Consider the following 20,329-nt stretch of genomic DNA (forward strand, 5'->3'; position numbering starts at 1 on the left):
TATTTTTTTGGCCGTAATGAAATTGCAATGGAAACCCGTTTTTCGTGCCACATGTGGTCAGCAACCGGGCAACCAGCATCCGGCTGCATGTTGCGTCGTCACAACAACTTAGCAAATTATGACACATGGATATCAAAGATATATTTTTATCTTTTTGTTTGACATTTACATGCTATTAAGGTGGACGTTATCTACATCTTGTCTTGGTAAATGTAAAATTTTAGCAACCAGAAAATAGTGCGTTAAACTTTGAAACATTCGCTTGAAAATTTTGCTGGATGTAAAATTATACAATACACTCCTAATGGATCTATTTAAATAGTTTTTCATCCATCCACTCAGCGGATGGACAGGTCATGAGGAGCAGCTCTGAGGAACAAGCTGGACTTTGTGCTGAGGAGTGCTGCTCTGGTTACACAACGACCAGATGGCCTTTTAAAATATCTGTGGCGGTCCACACACTCGCAGCGTCCATTCAAAACTACCAAACTCTCAGGGGAACTTTAGCTGCAAGGGATTCAGAAGAAAAGTTGCTTTATTTCTCAGCTGCTGAACAGTTAAAATCAATTTCATTATGCTTACTAAAACTGAGAGGTTCAAATAGAAATGGATCTTCTTAACTTCACCAGCACTCAAAGCACACGTTTTCAATAAACATTCTTCACTGATCGATTAAAAAAAGGTAGAATTTTTTGTTATAAGGCCATCTTGTGCTCTTTGGTTTTTAGCAAATCACTTTTGTCGTTCTTTTTAATCCTTTCTGGATAAATGTAACAAAAAACAGATGCAGAAAAGAGAGGACATATTGGAGGTGAAATACAATAAACAAAACCAATTGAGACGACAGAAGAGCCAATCCAAGCAACTGTCACACAATTTGACGCGCAAGCTAATTAATTACCCTCCTGATTCAACAATGAAATGACAGTCTTCATTTTTCTGAATCATAATCATCGTTGTTTGCTCTCAGAAATTACATGTTTTCCTCGTCATTGGGTGCAAATCTTCCCTCTTACCTCCGTTTCCTGTTTGCCGTCCTTTGAGTGAAGGGAGTGTTGTATACGCATCAGCCATTTTGAAGTGTGGTGACTTGTCTCCTGCTTGTCTAAGATTTGCTGAGCTTTTGAATGTTTGTGTTTGGCAGGCCCATTAGCATGGGAAATGCTCCACTTCATCAGGACCCGACACCCAGACACGCCCAGGATTCCTAAAAACGTTGTTCGTTGCATTTTTTCCCTCCGTTTTTCCTTTCAATACCAAAACTAATTTAGCCCACTATTGCACATTACTCAAGTTTGTAATACACGACTGTATATACATTTGAAATTTGTCATTTATAACTAGCATGAGAGATGACTTTTAACCCCTCTTATTTCTTTCCTTTTTAGTTTTTGTTTCAACCAACAGGGTTGCTGCTGCTTTGGCTAAATAACACAGAAGTGCTATCTTTAGCTTGAAATGTTAGTCAAAGACTTCTTATTGTCTCTAACTGGGTGAAAACACCTGCAAGGTGGCAGCAAACTGTTCAAATTAAACAACCATATTGTGAAAAGGAGAAACTGCATCAGTTCCTAAGGAAAGGTCTGTCACTTATAAACCAAATGTGGTGTAAAAAAACACTTTAGCACTTTTTAATATAAAAAAAAAATCCAGAAAAAACATTTAAGTACTTTGCTGTGAAAAAAAAAATATTTACCTTCTTACAGATTTCTTTTCTGGTTTTATGTCACACCTAAATGTTTCAGATAAAATCTAATTTATCTCTGAATACAGATAAGTTTTTATGATCCCAAATTTAGAAAAACTGTTGGGGTTTTTTTTTTTCAATCTTGGTGGCAACAATTGTAATCAATTATTTACAGTACTTAGCAGTAAATCACTCCATTTTCCATTCTAGTTTTAGTTCAGCCACATTGGATGGTTCTTGAGTTTGAAGGGCATGACAAAACATCTCAGTTGGGTTTAAATCTGAAGTCAGAGTGGGGTCTTCCTGAGGTCCATCAGATCGTTTTCCTGCTGCATAACCCATGTGTGTCTGACATTCAGGTTCTTCTTGAATGTCTTTGTCCCACAAAGAGAGAAATTCATGGTTCCTTCAAATAGGGCAAGCCGCAGAAAAGCAGCGCCACACGGTCACAGTGAAACTGGGTTTGAGTACTTTCTCACACCACTGTACTATATTTCTAACCAGAGGTCTGTTCAAATAACAGACGACGGTGGAATTTCTCAATTTGTGGGTATTCCTCTTCAGCTGAACCATGTCAGTACAGCTTGTTATGACTTCTGCTGTTAATCTCATGAAGTCTTTTGATGGTTTGCACAGAGCGCGTCGTGTCTACCCAGCTTTCAGTTCTAACATCAAGCTGATTGGTTTCCTGGTCCGCTTTTGTCCAAATGTCTGTGGTTGTGTCTCGTTTTGTAGCAGAGAAATTTGTTGGAAAACCTCTGGAGAAAGGGTTTCCTTCTCCTCTCTTTTTCGATGCATTTCTGATTATAATTTGGTCATTAGACAGAGTCTGTAGAACGTGATTGCAGGCTAAGGAAGAGAACAATTCATTTGACTCGATTGTTTTGGACCTAAGACCATCCTAAGGCACTGTGAGTTTCTTAGGGCCCTCACACCACCAGGGGGCCCCTATGAGCACAAAGCTAGTATGATAAAAAATATTTCTATATTTAAATAACATTGAATAATAGTGTTATCAAACATGGAAAAACTATTTCCAAATTCAAAGAAATGGGATTGTTTTGCAAAAGAAAAACCCTTTGAAAAAAAAAAAACACACAAAAAAACCATGAGATACAGCAACCTTGAACTCCTGTATTTGTGCATTACAAATGTTTATAAAGTCTCAGTATAATCTGTTTTAAAGGACAAGTTTCCACTGATTGATCGGCTGAAGTATAAAAAAGTGGGAGAGGGTGAGACGTTGTTTTGAGTTGAATGAGAGTGACCACTGCAGTGAAATGTGTAGAGTGATATAGATCTGTGAAAGTCCTTACAATCTGATCACCTTGAATTGTAATGGGCCAACAATATCTCATAATAAGAGGTAACAGTATTTTACAAAACCTATGATCTGGTGCTGCCTTTCTGTCACTCTGAGTTCTGGGTTTTCCCTTATTCTTCTCTCTGCTCTTTCCAAAGGGATTCGGTTGGATTTACATGGAGGAATGTTGATTTTGTGCTGTGTTGATTCCACGAGGTGCTTTGGATCACTTGAACAAAGATCCCAGGTATGTAGAAGAGAAACGACACCACAGACCTCCTGCACCTAAAGGTCGGTACCAAGTTCTTTCTTTGCCACATATACATTTTTTGTTTCATACTAAACTCACCTGAAGTGTTGGAGACAGAAACATTTGACAAACTCCACCTATTTAAGCTTGTGACATTAAAGCAGTTTTCTTTCTTTTGGCATCAACTACTGACATTATGATGCAACACTTTGTAACTAACATGCTCTTTTATTATATGTGTTGGCGAAATGAAGTATGAGTTAAAATATTGATTCAGTTCCATTCATGTAATAGGAATCGTTGTCTTTGCCAGTAAAAATTGACTATTTGATGGTAATGAAGCTAAAGAGTTTTCTGGAATGTTTTTTTTTGTGCACCACTTCTTAGTCAGTGTGCTTGTTTCAGAGCAAATAAGATCAAATTATTTCCACTTTGGTCTCATGAAATAGTCACTTTTATTATAAAAGAAAGATGGAATCTGAAAATGGAAATGAGATCGTGACTTACGCTTACTGAATAAATCTGATTCCCCAAACAGTAACATGTAACTGTAAATAGAAGTAAAAATCTGTTACTTTTAATCCACTGGGCATTTTATATGCTCATTACAACAAATGTATTTTTCTATCTTTGAGTAAGGAAGGTGTTTTCTATGTGTTTTTTTTTTTAAACTCACCTTTTCTCTATAAAGAAAGGGGCAAAGGGATTAAAGTGGTTTATCTAAAATGCCTGGGGTTAATTGCTCTCAATCCAGGATCTGCTTTTGAATGTTTCCACGTCTCCAAATTAGTTCATTAGCAATTCTTTGCAATTCTTTTATAGTGTCTTAATTGAGGGTAATTAAGTGAAGTGATGGTATTAGTGGATTGGTGGACAAAGCATCAAAACCTTTGCACAGGGTGTAGCATACATGAATATGTCATTAATGGTGACACTCAAGGAAAAAGAAAAGCCTCCAACCTCTCTTTGTGCGAAGGCTTCAGATGGGCACCACACATTTGCCTGAAACGCTTTTTGTTATTTAGATAAGTGGGATAATTGCGACGTCGCTGAATGCTGTTCCAGAGTGCAGATGTGCAGCAAAGCTGTGGCAAAATTGTGCAAACTAGCAAGATTTGACTTGGTGTGTCACGCCTCAGAGACCCAAACCTTTCCGCTGAACCAGCTTCATTCACAGGGAGACGGGAGTTAACCGCAGACAGAATGACATGCAGAGTTTAAAAGAAACAGAAACGTAGTGTCAAGAAATATTAAGATTACTATCTCTTCAATTATTTTAACCTCAGCATAGGTAAATTAATTGAATACTTTTGGTAAATAAGTATTTCTGACCAATTATCAAATGCAAAAGTATCACAAATTACTTTCTGTAATAATGTTACAATCTCAAATTTTGTTTAATTTTGGTGGCAGTTCCTGCTTTAGCTGGTCGGACCTTATTAAATATAATAAATTATGATCCTGTACCATAACCTCGTGATGGTGAATATAATCTGTCGGAGTAACAATCACATTTCTTCTCAGTTGATTCATATTTGTAAAGTGTTTCTGCGCACTCGAAGCCAAATATTTATAAAAGTACCAAGAATCAATATTTATAAAAGAACTTAACTAAAAAAACGCATTAATGCTGCTGCTCCGTCTAGAAGAGGATAATAATCATTTACTACTCCAATATGCAATCACACTAATGCATGACGTGTTGTGTTTCTGTGGTGCATCTTCATACTCCATTGAAATGTAAGGACATTTTCTGTTTCTATGGTTTATGTATCTTCATAACCGCCTTACGATTTATGGTGCATTAATATACGAAGCGATTACCCTCCTATTGTCTTCTGGTCAAACTGACACAAATTAATCTTTAACTGCTATGACTGCTGGACTTTTTCTTAATTTATTTGTGGATTTGTCACTATTAAAATTCTTTTTATTTGTGTTGTATTTTAAGTTTTTCTTATCTGTCTTGCTGTCTGTTGTTTTCAACAAATATTAGTTATTGTTTCATTTTCAAACAGTTTTTGTTTATTGCTGCAACCTTTGGTAGCATCTCATGGTTTATTGCTGTTTTGGGTTGTTTTATGTTTATAGTTTGTAAACTTTTCTGGTTTCTGTGTCGTCGTTTCCCTGAAAAAGCCTAATGTCATGAATTTTGCTTCATGTAATTTGAATAACTGAAGTTAGACTGGTTTTAACGCCATTAGATTAAAATTATGACACTGAAGATGTGTCCATATGTGGGATCAAAAAAACTTAAGACATGAAGGTAGAAAGTGATATATATTTTTTCCTCATTAGATTTCTAAAACTGCATAAGATTTTCCTTGTGAGTCATTTAGTGTAAAATGTGTTGTCAGCCAGTCTGTCACTCAGCCCATTTAGACCAAAGATTTTTTCGCAACAAAAGATTTTGCCTACAAAAGCCGAAAACTGCAGTCTGAATATTTCAATGCATCTCTGAAGCTTTTTGTGACGGGCAACATTCACGAATTCAGCGTTCAAAGAAGTCTGGACTCAACTTTGCAATAATTTGATGATATTTTTCATCATAATCAGAGAATCGCTAAATAAAATTTGAAAGAAAATGCTTGAAAGGAAAGAGAAGCTCAAGATCAGCCAATTAAAACATAAATAGTGCTAAAACTTGGTCTGAGTCAGAAAGTGGCATACCTCTGGATTTATTCTTGCAAGACAAATTGCCTTCACTTCTAGTGGTGACAACTCTGAATGGGAACAAAATTAACATCAATTATGGGCATTGATGCTTAAAGCACACGCCGCTTTGATCTGTAACCTTTGAGCTGAAAAAGCGGCTCCCTGTGAATGGACGTGGTCAGTCATCCCTCTCTTGGAACCCATCCAACTTTCTCGTTGCTCTCACAACAAAGGCTAGCAAAGAAAACAGGACACACTTGTCTTAGCTGCACAGGCTGCTGGTTTGGCTCTCCTCCAGGTCTGCGCTGTCGAAGATACTCTGGTTCCTTTTCCCAGCGTGTCCACCTGTGACTGCAAAGCACCGGCCATGAGCCGATACATTTTGTTTCTGCTGATGGTTTTTGTAGCATCTGAAAACCTTTTGCAGCAATAACTCATCAGGACAGTTGCTTTGATTTAAAAGGAAAATGCGCCTTAAGAGGCAATTTGACCTTTTGTTACCTCTAGCTGAGGTGAAAATACTCGTATTAAAAGTTTTAAATCTTTTGAGCGAACAGAAATACATTCCCTGTGAGCAGACGGATGATATTTAAAAGTTAAACATTTGTTTCTTTAACTATCATTCATCTTATCCCCCTCAGTGTTTTACAAACTTACATTTTTTCTTGCCTAAGCTTTTTCACATCTGAAAATTGCAGCTCCACCCCTATATCCCCAATGAAGTGTAATTTGCTGAAAATGCAAGTCTAGCTGTTTGATTGTGACAGGAACCTTCTCTTATCATTTAGAGTATGATTATAGTTAAAACTCTGTGGGTATGAGCTGTGAAGTCATCAGAATGGAAAACAGTCACAAGGTTGCAGAAGTTTTTGTCTCCATAAAATCTGTGAATGCAGCATTACCCTGTAAGAACTTCTCTGCTTTTCTCCAGCCATATTTCTATCTGAATATTAAGTCATTAATATTTTGGGTAAATACAGTTTTATGAATTTGCTTCCATGTCGGAGACTTTGCTGTCAGGACGTTTTTGATGAGCAGCCATTAAAGCTCACACAGTTTGGTGTTTTGGTACATAAAATTATCATTCTTCTGCAACTTCTGGCTTCTGTTGTGAGCTACAAGTCAGAACACAATTGAAAAAATAACTCATAAAAATGACTTGTCAGTTTAGGGAGGATTATATGAGACATGGCAGCTTGAGCAATAACAAATGTATGTTTTCTGAGTTTTTTTCCTTTCCTTTCTCTTGTGCTAATAACGAGTTTGGAAATTAGGCTTGCACATCATATTTCCAAAAGGCGGGCTTGTGTATGCCGCTTTGTTCACAAAATGAGATTTCAGCTAATAGAAGTCCTCTCATTCTTGTAATCAAATCGGCCCTGTGAGGAGCGCTGTCAGCTGGCGCGACAAAATGAGGAGAGCGACGGAGCCGGGAGGCCGGTCTTCATAATTTGGTGCAAATTACGAAGGACTGCGCAGTAAACTGGTACCAGATCAAAGATTATCAGTCGAGCGCGGATCCCTTTGTTTATGAATAATAAGAAATTGAAATTGATTATGCCAAGTGGAGCAAGACCTTTATATAACAATGGTGAAGTTTACCAATCTGAAAAGAAGCCATGTAACTGAGAACAGCTGATGAATGTCTGGCTGAACTTCCTGTGATTATGATACCAAAAAAAGAAAACCCAAGGGAGGATTAAAAATGATGAAAATAAATATTTGTTTTACACAAATAACTCTGTAAACCTAAAAGAGAGTGTAGAATTTTGACGGGGACTACTTTCATGACTTTACAATCTTTTGCAAAAATATAGTATAGATATGCAAAAGTATGATGTATTTTTAAAGATCTTTTCTCAAACTGATAAGATCTGATAGATGTCAAATTCTATCCCCTAAATGTCCCTGAAAATGACATTGTTGGGTGTTTAAAATAAACTGTAATTGCGATCTCCTTTAGATGTGGAAGGTACTCAGTAGGAGTCCACTGAAGGCCTTTCAAGGCTCAATTGAGGTTCCTGTGAAAGGAGAAGAGGAAAGGCAGCGGTGCAAAGTGCTGGCTGGCAAAGGGCCAATACACCGACTGCAACGCAGGGGAAGAAAAGGAGCTTGAATATTTGGCAGAGAGGACAGATGTAGCAATTGAATGGCTCTTCCAGCTGCTGAAAGTGCTGTATCTCTAAAGAGGTGATAGTTTAAACATGTCGTTTTGAATTTGAATATAAAAACAATGATCAATTGAAAGAAAAACTGCTAACCTGGGCTAGGAACAGGAGTGATGTCCAAAGCCTCCTGGAGTTTTCCCAGGGTAGAAGTGACACGTAGAATCCTGAATCCAACCCTGTGGGATGTTTAACAACCTGAGAAGGGAGGACACCAGGATCTGCATGCAGGTCAGGGGTCCTAATTCACATGCCTGAGCTGACTCCCTCCGATCCAGAGGAGCCCCGGACTCACAGCTTCTGATCGGCGCTTTCTGAGGCTAAACCCAAATATCCTCTGAACAGGGCTCCAGCAAACTGTCCAAGTGAAAAGTGCTGCCTTTACAGACGCAGAATGTCAAAGTGCAAGCGACTCTTTTTAGACAAAAACTACAAATACAAAAAGGGATGGGGTGAGGGATGGATAGCTTAAAAAATGTAGGAAGAATTATAAATATTTTTCCATTGTCAAACTGAAGTCAACTGCCAGACTTCCTATACTTTTTCAGAACCCCAAAATTCAGTTTATCCCATTCTCACACTCACAGGATAAAAAGGGAACCAGCAACCTGACCGACTGGACGTCACTGTAGACTCAATTCAGTAGCATCTCTATTACCAATGTGCACAAATATTCTGGCAGTTCTTCCATTAAATAAGAAATGCAAATAAAATCGCATCAAAATCCCAAAACCACACGTTTTGCCGTGATCCTCCAGCCACTTCCCGTTGTCTTCTTTGTGGTTTGCGCCAGTAGTAACATCTGGTTGTTGATCATGTAACTCCTGTGATACAAAAAATGTCTTTTCATTTCAGTTTTGCAAAATAAATCAATCTTGATTCAGCCAAAAAGAACCACCTCGTCTTAGCGCCAAACTTTTTTAATGGAAAAACAAGGGTTTCCCTTAAATAAATTGATTTTTGAAATATCAAATTGTTAAATTTTTTCGGTCAACAGAAACTCTGCTAGAGTGAAACTCTCAAGCTGACTGCATTTTGCTGCAAGTGTTGAGAAGAAACTCTGAAAGAAGGTGAATCTTTGTTGGGTTCAGTCCAGAATTGCCAAGGAACTCCAGCAAAGGTGGTTTGGGTGTAAGAAATCCAACTTTGGCATCACACATCAATAAGTTAAAGTCTGCAGATGGGAAACATACCTGATGCCTTTTGCAAAGCTCTAAAGGGAGTTAATCAGCTAAAAATACAGACAAGCTGTTCAGTATAAAATATGCTGGGGAGGAAATGGTGATTAATTTTTACTCTTCCTTGCAGGCAAATATTGCCTCCGTTAAACTGCAGCTTTTCTTTTAATATGTTACAATATTAATAGTAGTATTATAAATCATTTACTAGATGTAACTGTTAAATAGTCGAGGCATGATTTAAGACAGCTGTAATGAAAGGTTAATGAAAGGTTTTACTTCAAAGTCAACCTTTTTGTGGTTCTAAAAGGGAAGAAATTCTACTTGTTACAGAATATCGGATGGTTTTGTAGTTTTATTTTAGGACATGTCAGACTTTCTGTTTACATAGAAAACTTTAGCCTTCTGATAGTTTGCATCAATTCAAATGGATACATTTATGAATCCAAATCCAGATTGAAGCTTTCAAAGTCCTTTCAGAGGAGGAGGGATGGGCCAACGAGTTTTTTTGTTGGGATTGTAGATAATAGACCAGCCTCAAGTAATTGTTAGAAAAATTTAAAACTGAAGGACCATGTTGGTAAAAATATCCAAGGGAGATCTTCACAAATATCACCATGCCTCCATTTCCTAATCAGACCAAATGTAAGAAAAAAAAGTCAAGATTCTGATTTAAGATGAGAAGAATATCTGAAGAATCAACATAAAAAATTAGTTGTGACGTAACTTCTCACGTTGCTCTGCACATGTTAGCGTTTCAAAGCTTCTCCTGAGAGATGATTCACCAGGACTGTAGTCTGTTTACATCCCACGTCCATCACTAAGTATTTGTGCCAAAGCTAGCAGTTGGGAACCTCTACTTCTGTAGATAAGACATAAAAAAGTGTCTACCTACCCTATGGCTGTTTTTAGAAGCCAACCACAATGAATATTTCAGAATAATGAGGGTGAGATAAAGGGAGGCTCTCTGTAGTTAGGTACTTAATGGCTTCTAAGTTATAGATGAGCGGCCGAAAGGTTGAAGCCAATGTGAAAACTCAAGAGAAAGGCATTATTCTTACAGCGAGCTAATTGGTGCTGCCTGTTGTCTCTGGGTGTATTTTCAGCACTTGTGCTTCTAGACTTAATTCTGGCTTTCCATCATCACAGCAGTCTATTTCTTTGGCAAACTCTTATTCGTTTTCATGTTTTTCCAGCTTTATCTTTCTTCATTCTAAAAGACACTCAGATCAGGTTATAATGGCCAAAACACTTTGGTTAAAAAAAACACAAAATACAGGCAATAAAACGAGAACAGTGTATGAAATCCCTCTAAAAGAAAAACAAATACTGACAAAAGAATAACACACGAACCTGCTCTTTAATCTGCTGACAGATATATTTACTGGCATCTTTAAACTGTTGGACAAGAACACAACATATTTACAAGCTGCTTCCTGCTGGCTGAGAATAAATACTTTGATACCATCCCGGTCTGCGCACTGTTTGCTTGGGCCACATTCAGCATTATGCAATCCTCCATGTTCCTTATTTATTTGAAACCATGAATTGTCGTCTCAGTCTGTCTATTTGAGCTCTGATCTTTATTAACTCCAGCAGGATTTATCAGCTTATTGTGCAAACAGTTTGACACAGTAACAAGATCGATGGGAAAGCTGCGAGCTTCAATGGAAGAGAGTCAGAGGTGCAGGAGACTACTGCCAAACACAACTTTTAAGATTTACTTGAAGTAGGACAAAAAATGGTTTGCATCACTTCACTTTTTGTTTGAAAAAATAAAACAACACTCAATGAATTAGAATCTCATCAAAGTAAATTTAATTCAGTAATTTAGTCTTGAATACTGAACCATAAATAGACACAGGTACACTTTATGCTGTTGCATTCCTGCTTTGCTTTTCAATGGTAAATGTGAGGAAGTAGCTTCAAGTAAATGATGTTTCTGTATTCGTTTTCTATTTTTCTGAATCTGAATGTATTTTAATCTCCCTCTCAGCAGGGCTGCCTCAGTTTGTGACATGTCATCGTAATCCAAGAGCTTAACAAAGCAGTAAGGAGACGCCTCATACGGTGGACATGTCCACCACTGCTTTGAAATGCTAGACAATGGCCCAAACGTGTTAGCCAATCTCATGCTAAGTCATGCAGATGTTCTGTTTACGATTAGGAAACAATCATTTCTAATTCATTTATTAATAACTAAGTTAATAATTTATCGCTTCAGATAAATAATTTGAGTGGCTGTGATGACAGGAAAACTTATTTTCTTATTAATCAACTGAATTTTACACCTTAATTTCAATGAGACATGCAGACCAGCTCTTGGCTTTGGTGGTAGCTGCTCTGTTTTTCGCCGGATTGCTTCTAAAAAAGGCAATCCTCTTCCTCTGCTGGCTTTTTGAATGTCTGAAGAACTCTTTAATACATACTGTCTGAAGCACTGCTTTGGATTTGGAATCAGGTGACACACTTTTTACGTCACTGGTGGATGCTGAACATGTTGAAGACGTGGAGAAAAAGAAACGCATAAGTTGAAAATAAACTTGAGGCCTTTTGCTCCCCCGGATTGATAGATGTAATCTAGCAAATTGTTCCTATTTAACTGGACAAAACCGCTTCCTGCTCTATTTATTTTTCCCGTTTCTGTCCGAGTCTTTGATCAGCCAATCAGAAAGCGACTGTGGGAAATGGTTCTGCTGTTCCACGAATCAAAAAGGTTAAATATTTGGTCTTTTTTCACTGCATTTTCTTAAACACAGTGTAAACCAAGTCTGCTTGTAGATACAGAAAGCATTTTAGTCATAGTAGCACTAATAAAGTTCATCTCACACAGTGAATTTATTCAATAAAAGTACAAACTCACCTTTCAGAGTTAAACATATAAATATCTAAAGTTAGCCAATGACATGCTCTTTTAACGATATCTGCATATTGGTAATGTGATCGCACGTGATAGACATTCAAAGATTTCTTTACACTAAAAATCATATTTTATAGATTCAGTGATGCCATAGGTGTGTGGTATGTTTTCATTCGTCTAAAAGGTCAATCAAAGTTATTTTAAAGGGTTTTAGAAAAGATTAAAATGTTTGAGAAAAGTTACATTTGGATATCTGTCATTACTGCACAAGGAAACAAAGTTGATCCAATTCAATAAACAATTATTGCTGCTGAAAATCGAATAATGTCTTCTTCTTCTCTTTTATCACAAAGTTTTATTTGCTGTGCTTTTGCATGGCAATTTGGGCATTGAGGTCTGGCTGCTCAACCATAAAACGAACCCTCATTACCTGAAGCACAAACCAGAAGACAAAGGTTTCTTTTACAGCTCATTATATTAGAATCCATTTGACAGATTATTGTGGTATTTAAAAAATTCTAAGTTAGTAGTTTCACTTTGCAGAAAATCAAAAATTCATTTAAATTATTTGTTTAGAAACAACAAGGCTCAGGATTATTAGAAAGTTGCTCTTATTTCTTCATATCCTGTTAATTTTTTGAAAATTGCTTATGCTTAACTGTGACCTATCAACAAATCCTCTCTCTTTTTTTAAAAACCGTGTCTAAAAACAGATCCAGGGTCATTCCTGCTTCTGTCTGCATGCTGAGTCTGTTTGCATGCTGGGTTGCTTTTGGTCTGTTTTGGTGTTCGCCCACGTTTGTTTACTGTACTGTAGCTCATCCATTTTCCAGTCTCCCTGCTTGATTGAGGTCCAGCTTTAACTGGCAACATACAAAACAACTTACAGTAAAATGTGCAAGCTCCTCTTTCTATGGGGGGGGAAAAGGCTCAGAAACAGTCACAATAAATATTTGATTAAGTCGGCACCATCGATGTTTTTTTTACTCGAATTCTGTTCATTGATCTTGAAAAATGTCTTTTCTTCTTATACCTACGCTATTTTCACCCAGTGCTGATGAAAATATACTTTGAATTCTGCTTTTATAAACTGGCTTTAACATAACTTTGCGGCAACATGTTTCATTTAAGTATTTTGTTATTTTATTTACCTTTTTAGCTGCTTAATAATTGTGGTTTCAGATGTTTTGACCAGCCAGTGGATGTGATGAATGTGAGATGGCATAATAAGGTGTGAAAGCACATATTGTTGCACAGTTTTTCAATAAATACCAATTTCCTGCAACAAGTCTCAAACACCATTCCATCCTTTTCACACCTTCCTACCTCAACGCTTTTATTTAGTTATTTTAGAACGAAGCTATATAGGCCCAGTAGAAGCAGCCCTTGTGTGGAGTTTCTCCTTTTATTTAATATCAGTATGTGGAAGTCTTTCTTTCTTTTGCACACCCACTCGTCATACCTCTCAGGTCTCATTTAACAAGTTGGAAAGGGGAAAGAAAATGGTGATCCACAGAGGCGATTGGTTTCTCTGTGGTGCGTTTGGCGTTTGCGTCTCTATACTTAGACATGCTTTGCCGCTTTGAGCAGAATCCTACACAGGCAATTAGAGTGAACTGTTGTCTTTTTTTAAAATTACAGATCCCAATCATTATTTTTCTAGAAATCTGTTACTTCTTCTGCAGAGTAAAAAATCAACATGTCCATCTGGGGTTGATGGGACTGAAAATACTGTTTTCTGGCATTCTGCCCCAGCAACTGGTTGTTGTACAGATGGCGTCCGATGGATTTCTTAAAGTATTTTATTCTTCTCTTTGCTCCCATTTCTTACTGCTGGATTTTTTTAATGTTCATTACCATCCTGCTCACTTTGCATGCTGGTAAAATAAGTCAAGGTGAACTATAGTCATCATGACAGGAAGGTCCTTTAATCTGATTCAGAACCAAAAACTTTATTTTGCTAATAGAAATTGGAAGCAGGCTGAACTGCAACTTATTAGCCTCAATTTTTCCAATTATTTGTTGCTGTATACATGTCATAAAACTTAGATTTAGCACACTCGATATCTTAAAACAATGATCTTAAAAACAAACAATAGAACGTAAATCAGAATTGTGAAAGCTGAGATTTTGTACACAAAAGCAGAACATTTTCTTTTCCTGTGAGAAACGTGTGATTGTAACTCATTGACATTCGAACAGTAGAGGCTGTATACACATGAAATTTGACTAATCCGTAACACGTGCATACAAAAAACTAATTTTTTTGAACTGCAAACAAAGTGAAGGAAAGTAGCAATCTTCCTTCTATACATGATTTAACATTATGTGACCACATGAGCCTCCTTGGTGCTCTGGCAGTGATTTCTGAACTCAGATCCCAGATAATTGTCACACTGCTTCTTGCTTTCTAAAGGCATTGGTGTCTGCTTAAGTTACAGCCCTGTATTAAATGCAGGAGCTAGCTTGTGTCTGTGTTTGTTTCTCTGATGTTCTGGCCATCAAGCAGGGACGAACTTCTTGCTGACCGCTGTGACAGACGGCAATCCTTCTGCAACCCTAAACAGAACAATACACTGTAAATATGGATACTCCAGAGGAGCATTAGTTTTTCTTCTGTTGTTTTAATTTCCAGTTTTTGCATTAATCTTCATAAGATTTTAGTCTCGTTACAACAACAAACTTCAATGTGTAAATAGTCAGCCAAAGCATCATGTCTACTTTCTTTAGTCTACAAAATTGAAAATGGCTGCCCCGACTACACAACATTGCAGAATGGATCACGCTTTAATTATAAAGTCAGATTTTGAAGCAGTCCATGAAGGGCTGTGCCTCTTGTGTTAATGTTAATAACACATAAAGCTATTATCTACACTTCAGATTTACTCATCTCCCTCCTTCTTGTAAATAGTGAAGTTAATAGCATGAATCACCCATGTAGCCTGAAAAGTGTAATTTACTCCAAAGTGGGGAAATTAGGCAAAAAGAATAAGAGCTCCATGTTTGAAAGGGAATCTAATCTCCCTGTTTTCAGCTTCAAACTTTTATTCTGTGACTCTCCTTCGACAACTCTTAGAAGAAAACAATATTATCATTTTATTTTGCCTTTTTGCAGTTCATCTGTCTGAATCAGAAGCAAACTGTAGGTTTTACTTGCCTTTGAAGGCTTTGCAGAAAACTTGAGTTGTCAGAAAATTCAGCCCAATAAAGTATTTTTTGTGTGTTTAAAATTCTCCATAGAACCCTGTCAAACAATTCCTGTTTATTTGTAAATATAGCAACATGGAAGCCGTATGTGAAATTTTGTTGGGGAATAAAAATGGTAAAACACAATGGACTCTGTTCAGACTGGACACTAAAAATATACATTCTCCAAGTCTGTGAGCTGGTTTAAACAAGATTTTTCATCTACAGTTAAGGAAGAAAATATAGTGGCCCAGCATCAAGAACACAGTCTGCTTTGTGTTCAGCAATCAAGCAGAGGCACACACACACACACCACACACACACCCCCACATCCACACACACACACACCCACACGCCGGCACTGAGAGGCGAAGGAGGTGATTGATTGGCTGAGAAGCGGCTGAGTAGAGCTGGATGTGGAGGCTTTTACTCTGCTTTTGTGTATCTGTGCATCAATATGAATAACATGAAAAAGCAAGTCTATACTATGTACTCCTTATTTTCTTACATTTGTAGTTATAAATGTGTAAAATAAAAAGCACATTCAGATGTGTAGCTTTTGATTGCTCCTATTATTTTGGCACTGAGGATTTGCATTCAGAATTTGCAGGATTTTTGTATCATTTGTTCCTGTTTGTCCACATGATTACAGTCAGCGCGGTGAGTAATAACAGCTTAACATGCAGCTTGTCCAAAGTTTTGTCAATATTTTTTAATGATCAGCGTCATCCTAACAGTTAATTGTTGTGATGCAGTTTCAGTTCTGGTTTAAGGGCTAAAAACTGAACCGTGCATCTTTTCTTCTCGCTCTGTAGAGATAAGATGGCAGAGGACGGATTCTGAGTGAGACTTAGGTTTTTACCTCAATAACTTTGCTGGATTCCATGAAAGTTAAGCAGCTAAATGGTTTCTGCACCATAAGAAGTACTCTTGTCTAACTTTGCATCTGATTAATGCTTTAAATAAGGAAACTGATGCTTTATTATCATTAATAATGATCCATTGTCTACACCTGGTTCTACTTCTACTGTACTCTGCCATATAGAAGACGGGGAGGGGGGGTCACCAATCATTTTAATATTATGATTAATGTTGAAAATTCAAGATATTTTGTATTTAAGATCAGGTGCTGAAATGAGCCTTTTACTGCCTGATGTAAATTTGTACTTTTCAGCTGATTACAGTTTTGGACGATTTGGATTTTGAAAGTTAATCTGGAACCACAATGTCAGAGGTTTTCCATCCCACAGAATATGACTATACCCCATCATCACAAATTACGTTTAAATAAATTTATAATCATTCCATTATAACTTAGTCAATGGTTTGGTAAGTGTAAGTGTCACCGTTTCCAAACTTGTCTTTATCTTTTGGTGGTCTTGATGCTAAATAAAAATCACTAAATGCTCATTTTGGTGGTTTTAAAAGGTATATTATGTAAACAATTAGACAGTTCTTTAGTTTAGCACCCACAGGAATCATTGAGGCATATTTCAACATTAATAAACTGTTATAGATAAGGTAACTGTTCAGTCTATTGCACATAATGTGAGCCTACCACTAAAAACAAACTTGCTGTCTGTTTAAGGGTTAATTCTTTCATTTCATTATTATGATATTCTAGAACAAGGAAACAGTTTTCATCTCCTATTCTGTGCTGATGCAATTCTTAGTCCATAAATGTGATTAATTGATTTTGGTTCTTCTGTACTTATGCTGGGTGTCATTACATCCTTTAGAAATAAACATCGGCTTTATAGTTCTCATTTAGCACCTTGTTCTTCTTTGATCCTCTGCTAAACTGAAATGATTGTCTTTGGTTTCTCTTTGATTTTGTCTTGTAGTTTTCAACAATTTGTCAGAAGTTAAACAAATAATAGAAGTAGTCATTGTTTGATGCAAGTATTATTAGACTTTCCATGGATTTTTAGATTTTTCTCGTTTGGCTGTGACTACATGGTTGGCACATCAAACACTGAAATATTGTTGGGTATTTTTCCTGGTAATTAAATGTGTCAACACTGAAAACTCCTGCTGTTTTAATTTGTAAATGTATCAAACAAAATGTCTTTTCATGCAATCCCTCGATTCTGTATTGTTTGATTCCAACGTACAACACCAATCAAGGAACGTCCAATGTTGATGCTGCTTATATTTTCCTAGTCAAATTAGAGCAAACATTCGTGTGTATGTGTAACAATTCTTAGAAAATCTGAGCAACTAGAACTGACACTGGAAAGCTGATGTGTGTGTCTGGTCGACTCCATTCAGCCAAGCCTTTTTTCAGTCGTCTCTCCCTATAAAAAAGGCTGAAAATGATGTGAACTCAACATTTGAATAGACAAATGTTTATAAAATTATCAACTGTAAATTTGAAACATTAGAGCAGTGGTGTCCCTTTTTTCCCCTCAAAGTAAAAAGTTGTAAGTATTCAGTGCCATATTCATTTTTCCTAATACAAAAGATAAGAAATTTTATTGTGAATTATTTTTATTTTTTTTTACATGCTCAACAAGGAATTAAACACAATATGTTTGGGATATAAATTAAAATTTTTGTAGAGGAGATCCAAATATAGTAATTCTGAATTTTTTTTTTATTGCATACTACTACACCTTTCAAGTATTTACAGAAACTTCAAGGGAAACTTTCTTTTGAAAACCCATACGCCCGCGTCTTTCTTTTAAATAAAACGTCTCTTGATGTTTGCATTCCTCTGTGCTATAAAATTAAAATGAAAGCAAAAACAAATCAAGCTGATAAAATTAAAAATAATTTGCCTTGTATTTAATTTTTTTTTTTATTTAAGAAGATACATTTATCAGTGATGTGCCTAGACTAAAAGGAAGCATCATCTAAAACCTGGTGATGCAAACATAACAATGTTCCAAACTTTTTTTTGCTGAACAGTACATTAGCATATTACAATATGTACTGAATGCCTCAATTATTTGGAAGCATATACAGGAAAATATTACTGATATTATGCTGAAATTTCCCTGTGGGTCAGCATTTATCACAGCAGGAGATTATATAACATTAACGCTGTGCAGCGTTTACCATGATGGTCTTATTGGGCTACAGGCATCCAGCATGAAGGACAGTAAAAATAATAAAAAGTGATAGAATAGCATGTGCATACCAAGCAGCACTGAGTGAATCCCAAGCTTTACCAGCTCCTGAAGAAAGGAGTGAAACTCATAGAGGAGTTTGTTTAACTCACATTTCTTCTTGCGGAGCTTCGAGAAAATGGCTCATCTCAGTGTGTTTATAATTCATGTATCTACCAGCTTTTCCTTCAGGCCTGCAGCTAAGCACTGCCTCAGCACATCTCAATGAATTTTTATGAAAGACTAAATGGGCCTTTGTTATTAAATTAAATATGTTAAGGGTTGTTTGACAGTATTTTGGCAATATTCTATACAGCTTTATTTTGAGCCTTTTCAGCGCGTCGAGTTTCTCACCGTGTTTTGAAAAGAGCATGTAGGTTTTTGTTTTGGTCAGAAAAAATAAGAGAAGGAGACGGTTGTTCATAAAAACCAAACTCACAGGCAAAGGGATTAGAACGGTGTCAAAGTATGAGCTGATGACCTTCCTTTGTAAAGTTTTTATTCTCCTATTTCTAACAGACACAAACAGCTGTGATGTAAAGAGCCCTAGTTTTAGACTTAATTGTCTTAATTGGTCTGATTATCCACACCTGTGATGATGATTATTTTAGAGTTGGATTCTGTTGCTGCTGCCTCTCGCCACACTCATGTTTCCATTCTCTTTATCTCTATAAACTCTGGTTAATAAAAGAAACATTTTTATTATGAAGAAATCCTGAATACAGAAGTGTTAGTATACCTGTGTGAACAGAACCACTTGGGACAGATTTCAATTGATTTGCAGAGACTTCAAACTTTCCTGTAAGAGGCAACATTCAGTGCAGCTCAACGTACAGATCTGGAAAAAATTAAGAGAACACTTAAAATGATCAGTTTCTCTGATTTTACTTCTTATAGCTATATGTTTGAGTAAAATGAACATTATTTTATTCTATGAACTACTGACGCGTGTTTGCGATTCCAAGCAAAAATGTAGTATTCATTTGCGGAAAATGAGAAATGGTCAAAATAACAAAAAGCTGCAGTCCTTTCAGACCTCAAATAATGCAGAGAAAACAAGTTTATATTCATTTAGAAACACCACCAATGTTTTAACTCAGGAAGAGTTCAGAAATCAATATCTGGTGGAATAACCAGCAGGTTTTCAATGCAGTTCAGTGCAGTGGGCTCTTCATTTTTTCCAGAGCTGAATAATAAGGTTTGTTTCTCACTAACAGGTTACATGGTAACAGGCCTTTGTAAATGAAGTCAAACCTTTGATCTTATTGCAATTTAAGCAAAAACACAAAAGTGTTTAATTTACTAAGGTATGAAATCTATGTAAGTAGCATGCCTGTATTATTTAAAGGAACAACAGGGGAAAATGATCTACTTCTAAATCTTAGAAAACTGTTTGACATTGCGCAGTCTTTGTTTTTGCACAGTGTCATATGTTGCAGTGCAGTGTTTTGATAAAGTCCGATCTTAATGTGAAGCAGACATGCGAGTATTTTAAGAACTATACTTGAATCCAGCCCAGATTTTCACGATCGATACCTTCTTGGCCAGCCAAAGGAACATGAAAACGTTTTGGATCACTTCTCTTCATCAAACCTGGCTGGCAAATTATGAAACTGCAAGAAGTGGAAGGAGCCTGCATTGATCTCTGAATTTTGGCTCCAGGGGTTCTGTACTTACCTCTGTCGGCTCACTAGGGCTTGCAGGCTGAGTGATCAAACTGCTTGAGTGATTTCAATGCTACAGTGCAGGTCAAATGTCTGCAGTGAGGTGATATGACGTTTTACAGAGAGGAAAAACTTGGCTTATTCCTAAAACTGGTTCATCTGAATCTTAGCAGTTTGTGTGATTTTCACTATGGAATAATTTGAACAACGTTTGACTTTGTACTCTACGTTTTTCTTTCAGGTTTTGTGTCAATATAAAATGAATTTACTG

This window comes from Xiphophorus hellerii, chromosome 17 (genome assembly GCF_003331165.1).
Source record: "Xiphophorus hellerii strain 12219 chromosome 17, Xiphophorus_hellerii-4.1, whole genome shotgun sequence".
NCBI classification, from domain to species: domain Eukaryota; kingdom Metazoa; phylum Chordata; class Actinopteri; order Cyprinodontiformes; family Poeciliidae; genus Xiphophorus; species Xiphophorus hellerii.